Source organism: Lampris incognitus, chromosome 1 (assembly GCF_029633865.1).
Source record: "Lampris incognitus isolate fLamInc1 chromosome 1, fLamInc1.hap2, whole genome shotgun sequence".
Lineage (NCBI taxonomy): Eukaryota > Metazoa > Chordata > Actinopteri > Lampriformes > Lampridae > Lampris > Lampris incognitus.
The window spans coordinates 32,070,547-32,093,309 of record NC_079211.1 but is presented as its reverse complement, the minus strand read 5'-3'; the positions used below and the strand labels follow the sequence as shown (position 1 = coordinate 32,093,309).

The 22,763-nt window shown below is 39.8% G+C and overlaps 1 protein-coding gene across 3 annotated transcripts in view; it reads right to left on the bottom strand.

Annotated features, from left to right (window-relative positions):
• The window catches only part of elf1 (E74-like ETS transcription factor 1), a 58,423-nt gene that overhangs the window by 26,272 nt on the left and 9,388 nt on the right, over positions 1–22,763 (bottom strand). The window contains exon 2 of one of the 3 annotated variants that reach the window (XM_056278168.1): positions 13,029–13,281. The gene's annotated coding sequence lies outside the window, so the exon portion shown is untranslated. Of the gene's footprint in view, positions 1–11,768; positions 12,095–13,028; positions 13,282–22,763 lie in introns of those variants that run through there. The other 2 variants (XM_056278246.1, XM_056278319.1) reach the window with 2 other exon arrangements.

The following is a 22,763-nucleotide window of genomic DNA, read 5'->3' as shown; positions in this document are numbered from 1 at the left end:
GAAGAAAAAAAAAGATAAATTCAGATCTTATTAAACTGAAAAAAGAAAAAAATTGAGTTGATAAATTATTAATGCCTTAATAGGTGGGCATGGGTTCCAAATCTATGTTCCATCAAAGGGAAACATGTCCTAACTCATATGAGTGTGTCATAACTACCCTACTCCCACATGTAAGCCCCTGGATAGAGCCTATTTGTCAGAACAATTCACAGCAGCCCATTTCTACTATGAGGCAACAGGCCACACACCAAAGATAGAGAGAACCATTTGAGTTGTGAAAACAGGACAGGAAATTGCAGCAAAAAAAGACCATCTCGAAAAGGTCTTGAAGTAGGCTATCCTCGGTCCATTTTTCCAAACATTTTTGAACATGCTCTTACTTTTAACTGGTTTACATTTCACTCTCCCACTTCAGACAAATACCTGCCATGAACAGGCCGCAGACACAGTCCTCGTTATTGATTCACTTGCTCCCATTAAAACATCTTAATACGGCAATCTGATGGCTTTTCTTCATTTTTTTCAATTCAATTCTCTCTCTGAACATTACTTTGTCATTTCAAAACCCTCATGCCTGTCAGTTGACTGGCCAATCACATGTCCCCTCTGGTGTGGTGTTAACGCCTATGGCAGTCTACGGTGTTCTATGTATATATCACTGTGTATATATCTGAAGATTGTTGTGTTGTAGTGTTGTTATTCTATGTTAAGAACACTGAGACAGCCATGAAACCAGAGTAAATTTCCATGTATGTGCAAACCTACATGGCCAATAAACATGATTCTGATTCTGATCTTGATGTATGGTTGGTCTTAGTGTCAGCTTGTCTCATCACCATGGTAACTGACCTGTCAGAGTCTTGGGGATGATGGGAGTCCAGGATATGTAATGTTCAATTACAGAACATTGACTCTGGCTCTCGTTCACACATGAGCCCGGCCCTTAAAATTGAGGGAAAGTATAGGGGTTAAGGGGCATGTGTGAATTAGGTTTTGCAAAGGCAACTGAAAATTGTCTATAGCCAACGGACCAGTGTTATAGGTCAGCAAGTGGTTTTTAGCAACAACAACAAAAAAAACGCACATCCATAGCAGGGGGAGGGCTGTATGGTCATGCACCTATTCTAGTTCAAAGGTAACAAGTGTGGTTTGTAAAACGGCTATTGTCGGCCATCTGTTCTCAGTGATGATTGGGAGTGTTTTCTAAGTTATGGACTTTTACATCTAACATCAACAGCATGAAACCTGCAAGGTGAACCTGTCTGAATTGTTCATTAATCCTCCCTTTACTTGTCTTGTGACTCTTTTCAGTCTCAACTACGATATCATGATGTTTTATTTCAATCTTAAAAAACAGGCAAATGGCAAGGGCATCCAAGCTTGTACCAGGCACGTTTCTTTTTCTGTAGTTATCTTTGACTGCCCTGCCGATCCCTTTCTCTCCGACATAGTTGAAATGCTTCTTTTTTTGACTCTCCTGTTGTTTTGGCTGCCAGGTGGGAACAATTTTATGCATGACCAGAGAGGAAAAGCATAAGTCTCCATTTTATTCACCATGCAAACTCACAAAAACATTTGTTTCCTCGTGAAGAAAAACGAAACATTGACAACTGACTAGAAATCATATTACTGTGGTGAAATAATCTTCTGTAAACTGTAAATGAATGAACCAAATGTCTATTTGTGTGTACTGGTGATTTTTATACAATTCTACAATGCTGTATATACCTGGTTGTGTAATGGCACCACTCCTACTACCTAACCGACACACCCATCTCAGATGTGTTGACATACATACCAATACTGACACGTCACAGCACAGGTTAACTGGCAATTGAAAGGAAGAATCCTGCCACAAAATACCAGCATAACACACTAACAACACACACTCCATCAACCAACACTGGACAAAAACAAGGCCAGGCCATGACATTCCTGATACTTCTCATCGTACAAGCCTCTGTGCCAAAAATGTGGTCTGACTTTAACAACTGATAACAACCAAGCTGCAAGATCCAGGTTATAAAAATTCACCTTGCAGCAAATGTTTATCACAGGGAGATTATATTACATGAGGAACAAACTTCAAGATGTTTGTTGCCCAGTGCTCCGCTGCAATGCACAGGGGGGTAGAAAACAGTCTGATAGCACACCAGGCACCAGGCATATGTGATTGAGATGGAGCCCTGAAAGCTCTGGGCTTCATCTGTGAGTCAACGTTGGAAATCGGGACCCGGCTGCTCCAGAGAAAGCTGCATACCGAACAGGTCTGGACACAAGCAGGCTGATGTGTCCACCCATAGTCAGGCATGCAGCAATGTGCAAAGGCAACACGCCTACACATTGTGAGGAATAAGACTGTAGCTGAGGTTCAATCACGTAGCTCATCTTCACCCATCTCATTATATAACCTGGGGTCGAGCAACAATTCACAACTGTACCCTCAAATGCACTCCTGACTTTGTAGTGATCCACCAAAACCCACTGTGTATTGTCGAGCTAACAATGTCTCAAAAGTATTGTATTTGTTGTGTTTGCCGCTGAGATGTTTCAGCAGCTGGAGGTGCTAAAATTACTGTCAAACAACTTCATTTGTGGACTTTGGCAAATGTGCAGGTAGGGCTGCGCGATATGATGATATATATCGTGTGACCATAGAAAATGTCTATCCTTTTATATTAAGCTCTATCATTTATTTCATTGTGTCGCAAACCAGACTCTTTACGGCAATATTTTTCATTATTTGGATGACCCTTTCCACTCTTTGCACAGCACGGACGTAGGTAGGAAATTTGCATGAAGGCGATACAAACAAACATGGAGGACAGTGAATGTAAAGCAGAATGGGGTAATTCCGAACAGAAGGACTCCGACCAGCCAGGACAAAACGAGGAGCTTGTACCTAAAAGAGGGGCTACTTCTATCGTATGGACATTGTTTGGGTATGAAAAGTCTGACACGGACCAGAAAACCGCACTTTGCAAAATATGCCGCATGCCGGTCCCCGCAACAGGCTCAAACACAACTAGCCTCTTTTACTACCTACGCAACTGTAGTTGAATAGTGTTTTCTATTTGCCTTTTTATATCTTATACATTAATATTTTATGTTTTGTTACATGCTTAACTGAAAATTTGCACAAAGGTTTTAAATAAAAGGGGAAAAATAATCCAGTATGAGTAAAGTACCTTTTATTTTTCGAGTATATAATTCAAAATGTAATAAGAAATAGGCTTTTCCATGTGGTCATTTTATATAAACTATTTATTCACTGAATTTTCGGGAAATGTGCTATATCGTGATATGTATCGTTATTATGATATGAATGACCTATATATTGATATGAGATTTTGGTCAATCACACAGCCTTATGTGCAGGTTAAAATTATACAAATTCACTTCTCACAGATAGTGTTAGCCTCTGAGCCTCTACAAGAGAGCTTATTTGATTTCACACAATCGGGTACTAGACTAGTGGGGTATTATGTCTCCTTGGTCGGTATTTCTATCTAATCTTGATGCCAGTAAATGGGTATCTCATTCCTGAACCTAAAGGCAGAAGTGGCGAGTTACTACATTTATTGGCATCAGGCACACATGTACGTCATGGAAGGGCACTAATAAAATCCGTTTGCATCTCAAGTAGTTTCAAGGCTATGTGACTGAACAATGAGGCCTTGAATACCATCTGTGCCATCATGGGAAATGTTTTGGAATTCACCTACCACCTAGCTTGTCATTTCTGTTTACCCGTTAAGGCCTCTGCACACCGAGTGTGAACATTTTTAATGTGCTGAAATTTGCCACACTGAAAAACAAAACCTCATATCACATTTTGTCCATTAGCTTTACACGACAAGTCCGAAAACGTCGTCCATCATAAATGTTTTCGGAACAGTTTTGATTTTCCGCATTTTCTCACATTCGTAAATAAGCTCTCGAGATTTTTTTTTTTTTTAGAATTGTTGGACCACAATGACGGATATAAAAAAAAAGAAGTACATGAGAAATTCAGGGTTAGTTTGCAAAGGCCTTCAGAAAATAGTTTTCTTACACCTGGGAAGCCATACGAGGAAAAGCAAGGATACGGTTTTTTTTGTGAGCTTTACCACTCTTTACCACTATAGAATATCTAGGCTTTATTTTACCAAAGCCCGTTATACATGCAAAACGTAAAAATAAAAAAGACTGCGTTTAAGACATCAGCAGTTGCATCAATCAAATGGTAGTTCCTCTAATTTGGGGTGCTGTTGGAGTCTGTCCAGGAGGGAGAGGGACAGCCTGCACAGGTAAATATTTGAAAATGCTTTATGAAATAGATTGTTTATGATAGCTTAGTGATGGGGAAGTCACAGAGCTCACTGGTGGAGCAGGCGAGGAGGACTCTGATCTACCAGTTTAAGAGACAAGACAGTCTAAGCATTGTTATTTGACATGATGTTGATTCTTAACCCAAATTAAGATCCAGAAGGTACCTCATCAATACTTGCCAAATTTAATAATAAGGTTAAAAAATTTGATTGATCCCCCCCCCCCCAAAAGCTTTTATATGATGGAGTATACAACTATCAGCTTCACACCAACCTTTGTACTGCATGAGTGCTACTTTGAATGAGGAGAGCCAACAAGCATTTCTCAAGAGGGGTCGGGCGGGGGGGGGGGGGGTTGTTCTGATGAGAATCACAATGCAAAAACGCATAGGTAAACAAGGAGTGGTTGTTGCTTAGCAACAAGCAGCAGGAGAGGGCTTGTAAAGTCAACTGGGTGAAATGAGACAGAGAGCAGGTGGGCCTTATTCACCGTGGCGAGGCCTGTATGTTTGAGAAGAGCATGCCTGATAAGTACATCCGTACTGCAAGTGTTCATGACACCTTTCCTTTAGTTTGCTAAATTGCTCCTCTCTGTGCAGGAAGCTGCTGTCCCTGGGTGGCGGTGGCAGACAATTAAGGAACAAGCACGAATAGATTTTAAAATAAGATTGCGCAAGTGGGGACTTTCCCATTATCTGAAAGAAAAGCAACAGCAGTAATTTAACTGCTACTACTACAATTCATATAAGTACAAGAACAATACCGATAATAAGACTAATAAAGCAATGAAGTACTTTTCTGTACAAAGGTACTAATGTGATAAAGGTGTACACTAATGACATATGGTTCCCAGTAACATGATCTCAGACACTTTAGGTGACAATTTAAGGCTATGAGGAAAGTGAAATGAGTGTTTTGGTGTGAATGGTGCAGAACTAATGAGCAGGACTCCTGCAGAGATAGTCATTACGCTAAAGGTGAGCAAGAGGTACAAGTTCTTTTGTGCATCAACTTGTGTGTGTGTGTGTGTGTGTGTGTGTGTGTCTGTGTGTGTGCGTGTGCGTGTGCGTGTGTGTGTTAGATAAGAGGTTCAGGTTGGGATTGAAGAATAGGATTAATATCAGGTTAAAAAAGAAGTGAGACAAAAATCCCTACATATCTCGACTATCACTATGACTGCATTAATACCTATACCTGTATGTTTGCTCTAAATGGTCATTTTAGACAAAAGAGAGTCATGTACATATAAGGTGCTGCATATTCTGTAACATGTGACACCTGAAATGCGGAAATTATCATTTAATTCATTTCATACCCTGTGCAAAAGTCAGTGTCTCTCTGGAAGACATGAGTCTACCTGTGTTATCATCCTAATTCTTATCAAGACTGCAAATAGATAGCCTGGGAGTCACTCTCAGCCAGTGCCGAAAATTACATTATGATGGAGTTATGATGTTTATTTTCTTTCCACGTTCCTTTTTAACATTGATAAGGTTTCAGCAGCATGGTCTTCAAAATTCAGAGAAGATAATTTTGTCTTTCTAAAAACTTTTTTAGCCAAAACCTTTTTTTCCTAATTACATTTTACTGCAAAAGGGAGACCTGACAAAAACAGAATAATGAACTAAGTTCCTCTAAATACCACCGTCTCTGTTTCACACTAGGACATTCTGTCAAACCAAACTGTGCTTTTTTCAGTCACCAGACCACCAACAACACATGTAACCGAAGATCATGCTGAGCTAAACGTCATGTCTTTCCCACAGCTCATTCATTCTCCCGTTTATCAGCCAACTCAAAAGGCATGGAGAAAAGGGTGGTGCGAGGAAAACAGTTAAATAACATTCGAATGATATCAGAGCAAACTATGAGGGGAAAGGAGGCAAGAAAAGCCATTTGAGAATATTTTGGCTTGTCTTTGGTTAAAAACACTCCTCTGACAGAGGGGTTCAACAGAGAGTCTCGCTGGTAAAGTAATGGTGGGCATGGCCAGTTTTCCATATGACTGCCTGCTAAAGTCTCCTCCAGACACAAACACCATTACAGCTGGGCGTCTGGGACAAAACCATGTGGAGAATGCATTTCCATCTGTGCCTGGTACAAAATGCCTCGCCATATCACATGGCACTAATTTGAATTAAATATGATTTATTCATTGTAAGTGGTGTGCAAGGAACCACTTATCAAAAATGTAAAGCTTATCAAAAATATTGACTGCTGTGTGAGTGTCCCAATCCCTCTTTTCGGACCCTATTTTTTGAAACATGTTACCTCATACAGGGTGGAACCAATGTAACTGGAAAGAAAAACATGATGCTGTGAACATGTTTGGAAGCCACAGGATTTACTAGTGCTTAGCCATGGCTGGGTGAGACACGCACCATTCTCCAACTCCAGATTTTATCACAAGAGGTTATAAATTACCTTTTGTCAAATACTGGCTGAACCCCACAGTAGCCTGTATTGGAAATTTTTATGAGGTTCTGCATACTAGTTTTATCTGGCACATAATAAACTTGAGCCTAAAATCTGCCCCCACCCACACAGGCGGAGTGTGAAACTCTTCTAAGATGAACCTTTATCGGGACAACTGATCGAGTCTCCACCGAGAGCATTTTACTTATGATGTCATTGAGCTAAGAAGCAATTCATGGTTACACAAACTGCATTCTGTCCTGTCTCAGCAGTATTACCATATGAACTTCATTAGCGATGCCTCGGCCTCCAGTTTTTCACCATCTACTAGCTGCCCCTGAATCACATCGTGATCGGCACCTTCTTCTACAGAGTAACAAGTAAATTTAGCTACTGTAGAAAAAAATATTTGTGCAGCACATAGCATTTACTTTTCTTGCAAAATCAGCATGACACATTGGTGTTTAGGTTGGCGTTATGTTAAGTACACAATGTATCGTGATGGATTGAGGCTACTTAAAATTGGCACAAATTGCTGCAACTTTTGAAGGCAGGTTTTTGCAAATGCTTGCCTTTAACAGCACCTTTCTCAGGGACTAGAATCCATGCCCTGAGCGACCTGATGTTATTGCATAACCAGAGTGTTATCAAAAGGTGTGACCTGATATTCCACATAAAAGCTCTCGTCTTTATTCATGACGTACTTGTCTTTCAGCCATTTCTGCCTACAGGGCTGAAATGAGTTGACTACACCTGCCCACTCCTGGGGGCTTCTGCAACTAGAGAGTGGGAGAAGAAATAGTGGGGGCAGCAGGGTTCAGGGTCAGAGACTTAGCGATAATGGAGGACTTGGAGTAAAAGAAAAGGTTAATGTGATAAATGTCTAGATGAGGCTAAGTTGAAATGTGTTATGTGAGCAACTTCATGGCTTTTGGGTATAGGTTGCATCCAGTGTCATTCCTTTGGTTCGTTAAGTATTTACAACAGCATCAAACACAGCAACAGTTATTTTCAGTAATTAACCTTCAACCAGACACAAGAAGAGTTATCATTGAAATCAGCTTGAAATCAGTGTTTGGTTGTTCTTAAAACTGACATACACATGGCTGTCCATCACAAATTATTTAGTAGCTACCACTTATTTAGATTACGTACAAGTACCACTGAAGTAGTACTTGTAAAATATATATATATATATATATATATATATATATATATATATATATATATATATATATTTAAAAAGTGTTGCCTTAATCCAACCAACCAAACCATTCAAAGCACTGGAATGCGGTCTTTCTTGAAAACAAAACAGATCGCTCACTTCAGCTAAGTTCGTTAAAAGTAATGACGTAACCCCTTCAGGACATCAACCAAGATTAGGATCATCGCTGCTAATGTGATTGAAATCGAGATGAATCTCGTTCTTTAGGAGAAATCCTTCCATTTTTTGGGTTCTGGGGTAGACTGCAGCTCCCAGCTCCCAACTCTGGTTTCACATGTACCTCAAAACAATTGGCTACCAGTCCCAGCATGTTCTTTGTATGAGATAGTTGCAACATTGGGAACAGGTTGCTCAATGTACTTTTTTAACCTTTATTTATCCAGGGAGGGTTTGGTAAGCACGCACGCACTTTTTAAGCATTGCCTTGTCATCCAATCAGCTACACATACACACCTAGGACCAGTCCAGCCACTGAGATCTGGAGCAGTTGGACTCCAGTGCTTTGCTCAGTGGCACCTCAGCAGCAGAACCCAAGGAGGATGTTATTCATTTCCTCTAATATAATTTTCCCAGTAGCTCATGGAGTTTAAATTTCAACATTTAGAAAGAAAAAAAAACACAACTATTTCTTCAACCCTAGCCTTCAGTCAACTCTAAATGGAGACTGCTATGTAAATGGAAAAGGCTATATATAAAGAAATAGAGAGAGTGACATGGAAACATAATGCAAATCCCCCTGGGACAGCATGAAAGTGACCAGCCAAGCAGCACAGCAAAAACAGGACAGGGACATAATAAACCCTCTTGACATGGCTAATGAGTGTGACAGAAAGCACAGCAAAGCGAGACGAATGCTGTCATAATCCTGTGATAAAATTTTCGTCTTAGTCAATTAAAATTTGATCATGGTGGACTACTTTGCAATTCTTCAATAACTATAAGACCAGTGGTTCTGTGTCCTGCTCATTTGAGGGGTTGATGAGCTGGAACTGAAAGGTGCAGATTCAGTTAACTGAGCACTAATTTACAGGTTTGAGATTATTTATCAACGAGACTTTAAACGTCTGATAGTTTACAGCCCAATGACAAAAGTACTGTGGGAGCCACAGCCCTCCCTTGAATTACCAAAACAAATGGTTCAAGCGAGCCTATTCTCGGAAAACCTCCTGAGGGCTAAACAACTGATTCCTCACACAGACAACATAATCTTACAAGCGAGTGTACTTCACATGTTATCACTGCCGACTGAAACTATCATCAGATGCAGCTGTAGTTAGATGGCTCGTATCATTAGGCAGGTTCCCACCCTGAAACCAAACAGGGCTAGTTAGGGTTTACGCATTATTTACGACACTTACTTTCCACAAGACAAAAATGAAGCCTTTGTCTTTTTATTTCTGCATCTTGTTGACAACAGATATGATTTGTCAGTAAAGAAACCATGTTTTCTTTTGATGCTGTGATTAAACTATTTTAAACTGTTATTAAAGTCAGATCAAAATTGACACAATCTTCTCTAAAATAATTTGTTACTTCAATCGTCTTGCATTTTGTCCTGTCTCTTTCTAATGAAACAAATATAAGTATAAAAGCTAGAGTTCTGTTTTTCTGTTCCTCTTTTTAAAGGAGCTCACTCAATTTCAGCTTCTTTCAGCTAGCCTTTTATTTCTGGTACTCATGTCATCAGCTATTCATTTAAATACAGCCTATCAGATCGAATCATCAAACTATGAGGCACCGCCCACCCTCACCGCTAGTCATTGCTTCTACTTGTCAATCAAAGGTCATCTTATGAATATTAATGAGGACAAGACTGCCTGCAGTTCTTGAGACAATTGAGAACAGTTATGGATAAAAGTATTTAAAAAAAAAACCACAACTCCTTTAACTCCTCCTTCACCTGGGCCTGGCCTAATGATCTAATTACAGGCTAAGACATGCTAACATTGTATTGAAAGAGCAGCAAACCTGACACTACTGTCAAGCCCGCCTTTCTTTTTTTTTCTGTGTCCTCAGTAGGGAGGACACAACGCCTCTCCAAACAGCCTCTTAAATACGCAGTACCAATGTGTTTATCTCATTACCATGTGCTCCCCTGGTGTGGATCTTATGGCCAAAGCTGAAACCTCTGTAGCTCAAGGGCCTCATTTACAATCCAAATCAGGGTGGGCACCTGGTATGATTAGAAAGTTGGGCCAAATGCAAACCCTACTATCGGACACGACGACACTACAAAGCAACTGAACTGGGTCTTGATGAAAAAAATACATGTTTTAAACACACTGGTAAACAAAAATGTTCTTCCATGTTAGTCTAATTGATCTGAAACCAACAGCAGTATAACAATTTATCTTAAGGCATCAAAATATTCACTACAATTCTGTAGTATAATCTGTCCCCAATTCCCTGTTTCAGGCCCTAATACCATTTGACAGCATAGCCTACATCACTACAAAATTTTGAACACCATTCTGATGAGATCATCAACTACTTAAGGCATTTGGCAAACAACAAGATGAAAAAGTCCAACCAAACCAGGATGAAAATGGTGGGACTGGTTCAGGATATTTTTCTAGGTCATCTCTACTACTTGGTGCTGTGTAGTACAGAAGCACCATTTGAAGATTCAATAAAAAGTGGGTGTGATGTATGCATGTTGCTTAAACTGTGCCTATGTTTGTTCAGTGATATGTACACGGTGTCTTGTGTGGACCACAAATTTGACAGTGTGGAGTGGATTTCTGGTGAAACAGGAAGCATGCTTTTATCTCTGTTGCACTGAGCGACTTTTAGAAGCAGAAATGCAACAACAGCGCGTTGAGCAGAAAAAATTTAACTCCTTGATAGTAAACTGGTGAAGAGGGATTAAGTAAATGAGCAGGGCAAGAGGCAGCAAATTACTCTGGTTTACTTTTTCCTGTGAATGACAATGGAAATCTACTGGCCGTTGACATTACAAGATGAACAACATTCTGCAGCAGTGGTGAACTGAAAAGATTTTGACGTATCAATAATACCTGCCTGACTCCATACAAATACTGGTTTTCATCAAGCATGAGAAGCATTTAGCCTTTTTTATGAAATGGATATCAAACAGATCTCAATATCAATAGATATCAGTTAGACCTCACAAGCAACTGTGAGATCTAATTGATATGAAAGGCAATTACTGGTATTGCTACACAGTAAAATACACATGTGGGCTTGGTCAGGGGGCTTGCAAAACATTGTTCCCTCCCATGGTACAACACACCATATAAGGGAATGATTCATATGAGAAACACAACAATCAGACATATCACCTAAAGAAAATTCTAACATGTAAAATATCCGTTTCCACAACATAAACATGAAATGGCAATCCATTTACAGGGTATTATTTCAAATAACGACCAATGAAATATGTAGCAACTGTATTTCATAACAGACAAGTATGATACACACATTTCAGCTTATATTTCTTTTAGTCAAGGCTTAAGATCTGAAAACTACACAATCAATGCCTTATAAATACCGTCAAGCTGGTTCAATGAAAAGTAACTAATCCAATCAAAGGAACAAACTCACTCATTTAAAGCTTAACTTTATCAACCATGTGGCCTGTTAAAATTTTCAGATGAACACAACTTAATTTGTCATATGTGCCACCAATAAATTACATAAGAAGTTCAAGCCTAGGATGTACATTATGGTGACAAAGACTTTATTAGCTGCCTCTTACAAGGTACTTCTGCGTCATTCAACTGAAGCCACTTGTTTCCACTTGACATCAACCAACAAAAAAAGGTCTAATATGAAAAGATCAGTTCATCACAAACCTCAAAGATACGGCATTCGGGTATCAGGATCCATAATCGCAGCAGTGCAAGAGTCAGATCTCAGAAACCAGTTAAAAAATAAGAACAAAAATTAGAGAACAAAACTGAAAATAATCCAAGGTAGGTCTCCAAAGTGCAGAAGGGACAGAGCCATCTAAAGGTGCAGACCACTGCCCTGCCCAACGCCTCTCACTAGCTTACAATACAGCAAAACTTAAGAGGCCAAAAAACAAAAAAACAAAAAAAGAGAACGCAATGGCTGTGGGTTTGAAACAGAAAAAAGGAGAAGTGTAGTGAAGCAACTTGTCCTCTCCCTATGAGTCACGCAGCACCGCCACCATTGGTAGAAGAGCCCCAGGGCACAGTGCTTGTACTTGGCCAATCAGAGTTTAGGAACGGCCCTACATGCAACTCCTTTCAGGTGAGCTCTGCCATGGTTGGGGATTGGCTGGGGAACTTGATGGGGGAGGGAGATCACAAAAGAGGTCCAGCCAGCAGGCCACACCTCGAGCAGGGTGAAAGACGATAGACGGGTTTCTCGTGCGGAGGAGGGGTGCTGCTGAGAGGCAAAATTACAGTTGGACAGGTAAGCATTTGCTTGAGACTTTGACCAGACAATAAGGATCAATCAGTCTACAGCAAATAAAAAATGCATCTGGTAGATAGGCTGAGAGCAGAGTTGAGTCCTGAAAGAAACTCCCATTTTCTTGTAAGCCTTATTTGAAGCACACTTGCATATCATGTCATATCCTATCAGAGGTTTGGAATGTGTCGTGTATCTTTTTAGCAGTGTGAATCTTTTGAGCAGTTAGGGAGCTGATGTCTTGGGAAAATCCTTCAAACAGAAACTTCCTTAATACAACCTTTGTGTTCAACCACAGTGAGCAGAACAAAGAAAAGAGATTATAAAGTCCAATAAAGTAACCTCAACTGACAGCACTGAGGTATGTTAGCTTAGCAGCTGCTCTTTGCAGCTCCTACTCCTCTATTTCAAGATTCAACCAAGGTGATACATGGATTCCCATATATATAGGGACTTTTCTGGATTAACTTTCACTCAAATGATCAAGGGACAGATGATCAGTGTTTGGAGAGCTTAACTAGCCTTGCAAGCGTGTTCATGTCAAGTCGCCACGCACGGCTCAACGTGAAATAAACACAATTACCATACGAGTTGACTGACAAATGCTTCAAATTAAAATAGCGGTCTAGTCCATTGTCTACCAACACAAGGATCGGCAGTACGAATCCCCAGGTTACCTCTGGCTTGGTTGGGTGCCCCACAGACACAATTGGCCGTATCTGTGGGTGGGAAGCCAGTTGTGGGTATGTGTCCTGGTCACTGCACGAGCAACTCCTCTGGTCGGTCTGGGCGTCTGTTCAGGGGGGAGGGGGAACTGGGATGAATAGCGTGATCCTCCCACACAGTATGTCCCCCTGGTGAAACACCTCACTCTCAGGTGAAAAGAAAAGGCTGGAAACTCCGCCTGTATTGGAGGAGGCCTGTGGTAGTCTGCAGCCCTCCCCGGGTCAGCAGAGGGGAGGAAAAAAAACAAAAACAAAAAGTTTAAGCTTTAAAATGTCACCAGCAAAAACATGCAAAACATTTTATGTCTATGGACTTTTATTTAGAAATATCGACATGTTCATATGTTTTACTCTTGAACAAAGTCTTTTCACCATTAGTTGTGAGGACGAGAAGACTCATTCAGTGACGATACTGGTATAATGTGTTTATTTCTTTTATCGTAATTGACATGGCTGCACAAAGAGCAATGTTAATGGGTTGATAATTAATGGGCATTCCAATTACTCCTGAAAAATCATGTTGTCTCTGAGGGGAGGGCAAAGAGACAGCACTTCTAGAGATGTCGTTATGCATGCTCAATAATACAGGTAAGAAAATCAAAGAAAGAAAGTCGAATCAGTTCATCTGGACACAACATTTGAGAGAAATGTTTCATCACTCATCTAAGTGACCTCTTCAGTCTAAACTGACTGCAGGTATCACCACCCTTATAAACAATACAGTTGCACAATGACTGAAACTAACGACCAGTTTCATATAGAAATATGGGCGTGAGCATTGTTACAATGGCCAAGTGTACTAGTCACAGAGGATTTTGGACTGTTTGCAATCATAGCATTGTAAGATGGTGACAGATGTACTCTTACCCCCCCCCTTCCAGTTCAGGGATGGTCGTTCCCTCTTCACATAGATGGCCTCTTTGACTCCCTGTTCAAATCAGCATTCCTCCCTATCAAGGATGTGCACATCCTCATCCTTGAAAGAGTGGCTGTCTACACAGTGCACCAGCCAATCAGAGAGAGGAGAAGGACAACAGCTGCCTAAGCGTAAACCAGTGGTGATTCCATGTATGGCGGGAGTGTCGGAACAGTTGAGACGCGTATTTTCCAAACATTGCATCGCAGTTGCTTTCAAACCCCAAAACACGCTGCGCCAGAAATTGGTCCACCCCAAGGATCAGGTCCTCCAGCACAAACAGGGCAATACTTCTAGAGGTGGTAGGGCTTAAGGATACTTTAGTTAATGTTTTTTTTTCCAACACAAGGGTCTGAGCCTGGTTGCAGGGCAGTCTGTCTAACTAATAGCCCCCCCTTTGAACCTCAATTTAGGAGCCACTGACACCTTATGAGGGCATCATCCCACATCACCTCTGACCTTAGTGCCATGGACTGCATAACGTGTATGGATCATGAGAAGAGAGCGAGCCAACGCTTTATAAGCATCTGTATCAGAAATGCCAAAAAACAGGAAGTGGTGGTCTGTGGTAAATAGCGTACATTTCAGTTTGTATGCACCCTTGAGTGTGTCCTGCCACATAAATATGTGTGTGTGTGTGTGTGTGTGTGTGTGTGTGTGTGTGTGTGTGTGTGTGTGTGTGTGTGTGTGTGTGTGTGTGTGTGTGTGCGCGCGCGTTCCGGTTTGAAAGAAAAATAGAAGGAGACTTGTGTTTTGTGCTTAGCAGATAAATGTGAAATTGCAGTTCATAAATATTGCACATCACAGAGTTTGGGGGTAAATTCACAATTGTGTTTTTCTATAAATAATTGAAAAATCAATATAGTGAAATTACACGTAATTGTGTTGCATTAAGTAGGCAAAAGTGAGTTGGAGAGAGCTCTCAGGGTCACATTAATTCTGCATGACCAGGGTGAGATCAAATTCAGCATAGCATATAAATGCATTTTTTATCAACCTTGCTATGAGGGGCAAAGTTACACCAAATAAAGTCTATTCATCAATTCCCCTGTATGCATGGTGCACAGAGGCATCAGTTCAGTTCCTGGGATATAAGCCAGAAATCCTAATGCACTGTAATACTACAAATTCCAGGGCATTTAAACACATACCAAAATGCAAACAAATTGTATGCATTACAAATTATTACAAATAACCATCAGGCTTTGCTTTTGACAGTCACACCATCTCGAGGGCTAAAAAAAATTCCATGGGTGTGTAAGAACAAAGTTTGTAGGTATGAACAACTGATGAATGAGGCCCAATGTCTGTGTCAAAGATAATCAGTTACAGGGCAGTTGTTGGAGCTTCCTGGAGAGTTTCAGCATCATCACATTCCTGTAAATGGGGATTTATCAATTAGCTTTCATTTATGCATTGAACGCTGTGTGTGTGTGTGTGTGTGTGTGTGTGTGTGTGTGTGTGTGTGTGTGTGTGTGTGTGTGTGTGTGTGTGTGTGTGTGTTTAACAGAAAAGTGTGTGGATGAGACTGATCTCACTAGGCAAACTATATGACCACTATCAAACAGTTCCTGAAAAAGTTAGGTCCATTACCCTAATCTTTCAGTTAATACCATTGTTTCCTTGGCCTCTCGTTGGGTTATTGTTAATCTCAAAAAAGAGAGATGGAAATCACCCCCCCCCCCGGCCATGAATGCATTAACACAGACTACTTGCATTGAGACAAGAGCCAATCAAATACTAGACGTGAATGGAAAAAAAAATTGCTCTCTGCTGATGACAGTTTACAACAGTGACGGTAAACAGCAAGCTTATTTTTATAGTTGTGGAGAACTTCTGTAAATTTTCGGTATGTTTCTTCTAAAGCTATCAACCTGGCTTTTTTGGATTGTGTGTAAACATCCATATCATAATGTGTGGTGATAACTGGCTCTCCCAGGCAGCAGAAAGTATGTTATGGAGAGCTAATAAACAAATGAGAGAACCCTGAGCTTGTGACTGGCTATGAGAGCGTGTCACAACTCTCTCCGGCGGTGTTAACGGATACTAAAGGGTGCATTAATTCCACTCTCAGTCAGTATCCAAGTCAGATAGCATTGTCCTTTTGGCAGCTATGTTGACATCGAGTGGCCTAGTGGCTATAAAGAGACTGCAGAGCAAATGTTCCCAGGTTTTAACTCCACAACGGCCATTGTGTCCATCAACAAGGACACATAGTGTCATAGACAACTATTGTGTGACTTTGTTGTGAACAGAACAATACGGGATTATCGTCTTGAGTTTGCAGTTGGCCTAGTATTGAATGCACATTTTCAATTGAGTAGTTAATGTTTCCTCCCATTCTCTTTCTGGCTATTGCACATTGCTGACCTCAGATATGCTCACACTACAAAATTTTGTGCCAATAACTTCATACATGCATGAAACTGTAAGAGTGACAGTAATGAGCATGAGAGAAAATCTGACTTAAATCTGAAGATTTGTTGTAAATCTAAAAAAAAAAAACTTGTTTGGGACAGGTACATCAGCATTAAAATTGTGGAATGTGCACCTGCCATAAGAGGGAATAGTGTTGAGGGTACAGAAAAAAATTTTTTTTTCAATTTTCTAATCAATGAGTATTGAGATGTTAAATAAAAGCAAATCACAATATCTATAAACAACAACAACAAAATATTGCCTTAAAACAGAATGTATTCTAAGATGTACACACTCAACCGCTGCCCTCCAAAATCCATGGAGATAGGCAGATTGTACAGCCAAACATGAGACTGATGTGAGTTTGTGAGCGAGTGAATTAGAAACCAGGTTCACGAGGTGCTTTGCATCTGAAAACTGTTTGCTCTGTTGAGGTGTCCTCAAGCAAGACACTGAACGATACCTACTGGCTCACTGATTGAAAGTCACAGAAAGAGGATAAGATCATCAGCTAGCTGCCTGAAATATGCAAAATGCTCCCATACTGACATTTAACTGTAAGCCACATACAGCACAGCAAGAAAAAAAAAAGCCCAAAGTTACTTATAGTATTGTGGAAATAATACTAACTACCCTACTGGTCTTAAATTAATTTCAAATTTTAAAGTGAGCAGTGGCATCAATTCAAATACCTTCCCTGTACAGCCTAATTTGTAATTGATATGCTTTTGATTGACTTAACAAGCTAATTCTAACTGTGACATTGAACAGAATATAGTCACATTAAAATATGTTTGTACAACCAATATTTTCCCTCATTTATAATTAAAACTGTGCAAACCTTGACTAAGTGCTGAAGTTAGTGTTTTGTGTTTTTTTTTTTTGGTTTTTTTTCCCATGTTGGAAACCTACTGGCTTGAGTTGTCAAAATTACAAAGATTCTTCAAATCTTCCATTTCTTCCAATTTCTAAGTAAAATCATTGGAAAAAGCCATTTTCCTGCAGCTGGAATACTTCTTGGCACTAAACAACTGCTTTGATGTCTTCCAGTCAGGATTTCAACCACATGACAGCACTGAGACTGCTCTTGCAGACAGTGGCAGAATCTCAGTCCTAGTATTATTGGATCTCAGTGCTGCGTTTGACAAAGTCAACTATAACATATTACTGGACTGACTGGAAAACTGGGTGGGACTTTCTGGCACAGCACTAAACTGGTTTAGATCCTACATAAAAGACAGGGACTACTTTATATCTATAGGTAATTGCAAATCTAAGCAGACAAAAATGACCTGTGGAGTTCCCCAAGGCTCCATGCTGGGACCTCTTCTGCTTAACATCCATATGCTCCCACTAGTTCAGAGTATGGAAAACAAAATAATATATATATATATATATATATATATATATATATATATATATATATATATATTACTATAATTATGCAGCTGACACACAGACTAACATAACCATATCACCAGGGGACTATAATCCCATACAAGTGCTGAGTAAGGGCATTGAGCAAATCAATGATTGAATGTCTCAGAATTTTCTTCAATTAAACAAAGATACAACTGAAGTAATTGTTTTTGGAGCCAAGTGAGAATGATTAAAATTCAGTGCACAACTACAATTGGTAATGTCAAAAATCACAAGCCAAACCAGAAATCTTGGTGAAGTCATGGAATCAGACCTGAATTTCAATAGCTACAATAAGTTAATTACAAAGTCAGCATAGCATCACCTGAAGAATATGTCAAGAATTAAAGATTTATGTCTCAGCAGGATTTGGAGAAACTTGCCCAGTAGTCGACTCGGCTACTGCTATGGCATCTTTACAGGTCTTTAAAAAAACAAAAACAAAAAAATTATCAAACAGCTGCAGCTGATACAGAATGCTGCTGCTCAAGTCCTTACTAAGACCAAAAAAGTGGATCACATCACTCCAGTTCTGAGGTCTGTAGACTGGCTTCCTGTCTGTCAAAGAACTGATTTTAAATTACTGCTCTTGGTTTATAAAGCACTGAAGGGTTTAAGGCTAAAAATACATTTCCGATTTTCTGCTAGGCTATGAACCATCCAGACCTCTCAGATTGTCTGAGACAGGTCTGCTTTCTGTACCCAAAGTTAAAACTAAACATGGAGAACCAGCTTTCAGTTTTTATGCACCACATATCTGGAACACACTCCCAGAAAACTGCAGGTCTGCTGAAACTCTCTGTTCTTTTAAATCAAGGCTGAAGACCTTCCTGTTTACCGCTGCCTTTTATTAAACCAAATTTGAAACTTCTGATTATCATCTTACATTGTACTGTAACTTTTAATCTCCTGTTTTATCTCTTAGCTTTTTTTCTTTTTATTTGTATTTAAATGCCTTTTTCTTGCTTAATGTTGCTTTTAAATTGTCTTAATGCTTTTATGTTTTATGTAAAGCACATTAAATTGCCGTGTTGCTGAAATGTGCTATACAAATAAATTTGCCTTGCCTTGCCTTCAGTCTGCTGAAAAGGAGAAAGAAAAAAAGCAAATACATCTTCAAAAAAAAAAATGATGTGAAGCTGAAACTGTCAGCAGGGCCCAGTCATTTTGGTCTTAAAGTAGACCTCTGCTGGTATTTGCTCCATTTAAATTGATTAAATGGATACCCAATATTTCTGATTCTGATTCTGATTAACAAACAAATTCAACTCTCTTAAGTCTGGATTAGTAAGGCTTTATGGCATTACTTCAAAAAAACAATACCATTAAAGGCTTCTTTTCTTTCATTAGGTCACCGATTTACATGAGTTGAGACAACTGAATTCATTTTTAATTATTTTGACATGCTGTAATTACTCACCTGACACAGACATTACATCAAATTTTTATAAGAAAATTGCTAAAACATGTTATTTTTACAATGCTCTTTTCTGGGGCTGGTCCATTGACTATGAATGGAATTGGAGCTTGCACATCATATTTAAAGTAATACTCACGCTTCTGAAACCAAGAAATATTCCTATAGCCCAAGAAAATAGCCGTCAACATTGGCCTTCCATTGCTTATCAACGGAGAAGCTTATTAAAAGAGTTGTTTGATTACGACAAGCAACTGAGCCTTTGGTCTCTTTTTATAGCTGTGAGAAAGACATGTTGACAACCTCAAATTTAGGATAAACTGCTGAGGATCATAAAAGACCCACCAGTGCCATTTTATGGCAGATTTTCACATTAACACAGCAAATGAAACCTATTTGCAGTTATTCTCTCATAAGACTTCATAACCTTCCCCCATTATCTTCTGTAATATGATACAGAACTTCACACAGATTCACACAACACATTAAATCCAAGTTCTGAGGAGGGACAATAAAAATAAAGATGCTTGTGTTTTAAATTAAACATATCACTGGGGTAAAATTACATCCAGCCCACAATGAACAAACTCAAAAAAATCCATACTAAACTTTGTGGGTCAAAGTTTAGTATGGGTCATTATTACAGTGCATGTTCTTGCCTTATCACCATAATGGTGTATTAACTATAGCAAATCAGCCTTGACGTAAGAGGCCATAGTCATGTGACCTGCTGACATACTGAAGGGACACACCTTTCCTTTGCAACCATAAGAAAAAAAACGGCCAACACTCACAATAGAGCAAAGCCACAAAGTCGCTGTTTTCTGTAGAATGTCCATAATAAAAAGGCAGAGTACAGCAATACTTTGCATCAAGAAACTGGTGTGGTTCGGGTCTGAATGAATGAAAAGTATGAAAGCAGAAGAACCCACATAAACTGATTTTACTCTGCTTTCCTTTCTATCCTTAAATCCCTTATGTTGAAACGGGTGAATCACATTTTGCCTTGCATTATACTGTAATAAACTCAGCTGTCCAGGCAGCCCCAGAAAACACCTAGTCTAAGTCTGGCAGCATTTATGCTTGTAGCAGGTTAGTTAAGTAATTTAATTGGTTATAAATGCTACAATGCTACCAGATCAAAAAATCCATGCATAGCCAAGTGATTATCTAGGCCTGAAAGCTAAAATTGTGGGTCAAAGTTTGGTATGGGTCAAAGTCAAACTATCATTATGTAGTTTAGTGCTTACTGCGTTTCTAATGTTTTTCCAGCCTCCAATCCTCTGACCCACTTCATCTCTGTATCCCTTTTTTTTTTTCAGTTGACAGCTGAGATCACTCAATCTGAATACCACTGACTCAAGGGCTCATAGAGACACTGGTGAACAGCTTTACAAAACGAAATCTTAACCTTGAGGATTTGAGAAATGGGAATCTTTGGAGGACCGTAAGGCAACCATTGATATTGCTTGAAGGTCAGCTGATGGCTGCTCCCACTTACTCAGAATACAAGGAGGCCTTGTCTTTATGCATGCTCAATAATCAAGGTAAGAAACTCAAGGAAAGAAAGTCGAATCAGTTCATTTAGACACAATGTTTATTGAGAGAAATGTTTCTTCACTCATCTAAGTGACGTTTTCAGTCTCAGCTGACTGCTGGTATCCCCACCCTTATAAACAATATAGTGGCATAATGACCGAAACCAACCATCAGTTTCATATACAAATTGCCGTGAGCATTAACTAGAGTTACAATGTCCATGTGTAAATAAACTTTAATATATAAATATGAATCGGTTTGACATAATTAATATAGCAGCAAGTAGCGCCAGGCACAAAGAACCCTGCCCCTGAACTTTAACAACAGTACCGATCATCAAAACAATGAAACCCATAGCAATGCAGAGAAATATAACTTTGATAGAAGGCTAAACATTTGCTGTGAAAGCAAACCTCCAAAATTTAATCTGGACCGCTTCCCACCTTTCCTGAACGTTTCACCTCCTCCGAACATATCATTAATACTTTTTCTTAACCAAGGTTCCCACAAGTGCATGCAAAATCCCAAAAATTGAATTATAGTTCTGAACTTGTTTTCCGCAACATGCATGTCCTCCTCCACCACTGGGGAATGGTTGCAATCACAGCACTGAAAATGGCGACAGATGTACTCTTAGTCCCCCGACTCGGTTCAGGGATTGTCATTCCCTCTTCACATAGATGGCCTCTTTGACTCCCCGTTCAAACTAGCATAGGATCGGGTCCCCTGGCACAAACACAGCAATATAGTATATGCTGTTAAGTGCCAGGAGGATTGCCGTGACTTGTACATTGGGGAAACCAAACAGACTCTGGCCAAGAGGATGGCAAAACACAGACGAGCTAACATGTCAGGCCAGGACTCCGCAATCTACATCCATCCACAGGCCAGTGGCCACTCTTTCAAAGATGATGATGTGCATAGGGAGAAACACTTGTTTGAGATGAGTGATGAAATGTTTCTCTCAATAAACGTTGTGTCCAGATGAACTGATTCAACTTTCTTTCTTTGACAAGGAGGACTTAATTTGAGAAGCCAGTTCACAGGAATAATGGGCACCCCACAAGAGACAGGGATTAAAGCCAATGAAAGGGCATCTAGCCATTCTAATTAACCCTACTGAGATTAACAGAAAAAAACACTCAAAAGGCTTCAGGGACACAGAGGTGGTGATGAAAGCTACCAAGGAAAGGATATCTAAATACTGGACCAGTGCTTAGATGTAAAACTCTGCCAGATGGGTGAGGGTAATCTCAGCTGGTGCAGTGTTCTTACAACAGAAACAGACAATCGCGTCTGGTTGGCTTGATTCTTACACTATCTAATATTGCCAGACAGAACTTGTTAAGGGGGTTTACACAACTAAGGGTACTGTGAAAACACTGGCATCCTCAGACAGTGACCATCCTGGGCTGAGCCAGAGTCTGAGACCACTTGCAGCGCTGACTGAGCATGACTACAACCATACAGAACTAGTGTGTAGATGCTAGAGCTGGGCAATATGAAAGAATATACGAAAGCCACTTTATTCGACATTGTATTCGTACAACGAATTTTATTCTTACAATGAATGTGTTCTCTGCATTTAAGCCATCCTATTGTATAGGAGCAGTGGGCAGCTGCAGCACCCGGGGATCAACTCCAGTTCTTCTTTCCATTGCCTTGGTCAGGGGCACAGAGTATTACATGATATCGATATCGTGACATGAGACTAGATATCATCTGGGATTTTGGCTATTGTGATATAACTTATATGTTGTCCTTCCTGGTCTTTAAGGCTGCATTGCAGTAAAGTGATACAACCTTCTGATCTTATTAGACTGTTTTAACCGAGTGAAATGAACAATGAATGTCTCTGCCTGCTTGGTTATCATATCCACATTACTAATGATCTTTTTTTTAACTATTTTTGAATGTAAATTCTGTGGAATTTAGTTTTCCTACTGCAAAATAAATTCTCAAAGTCGGCACTTGGAGA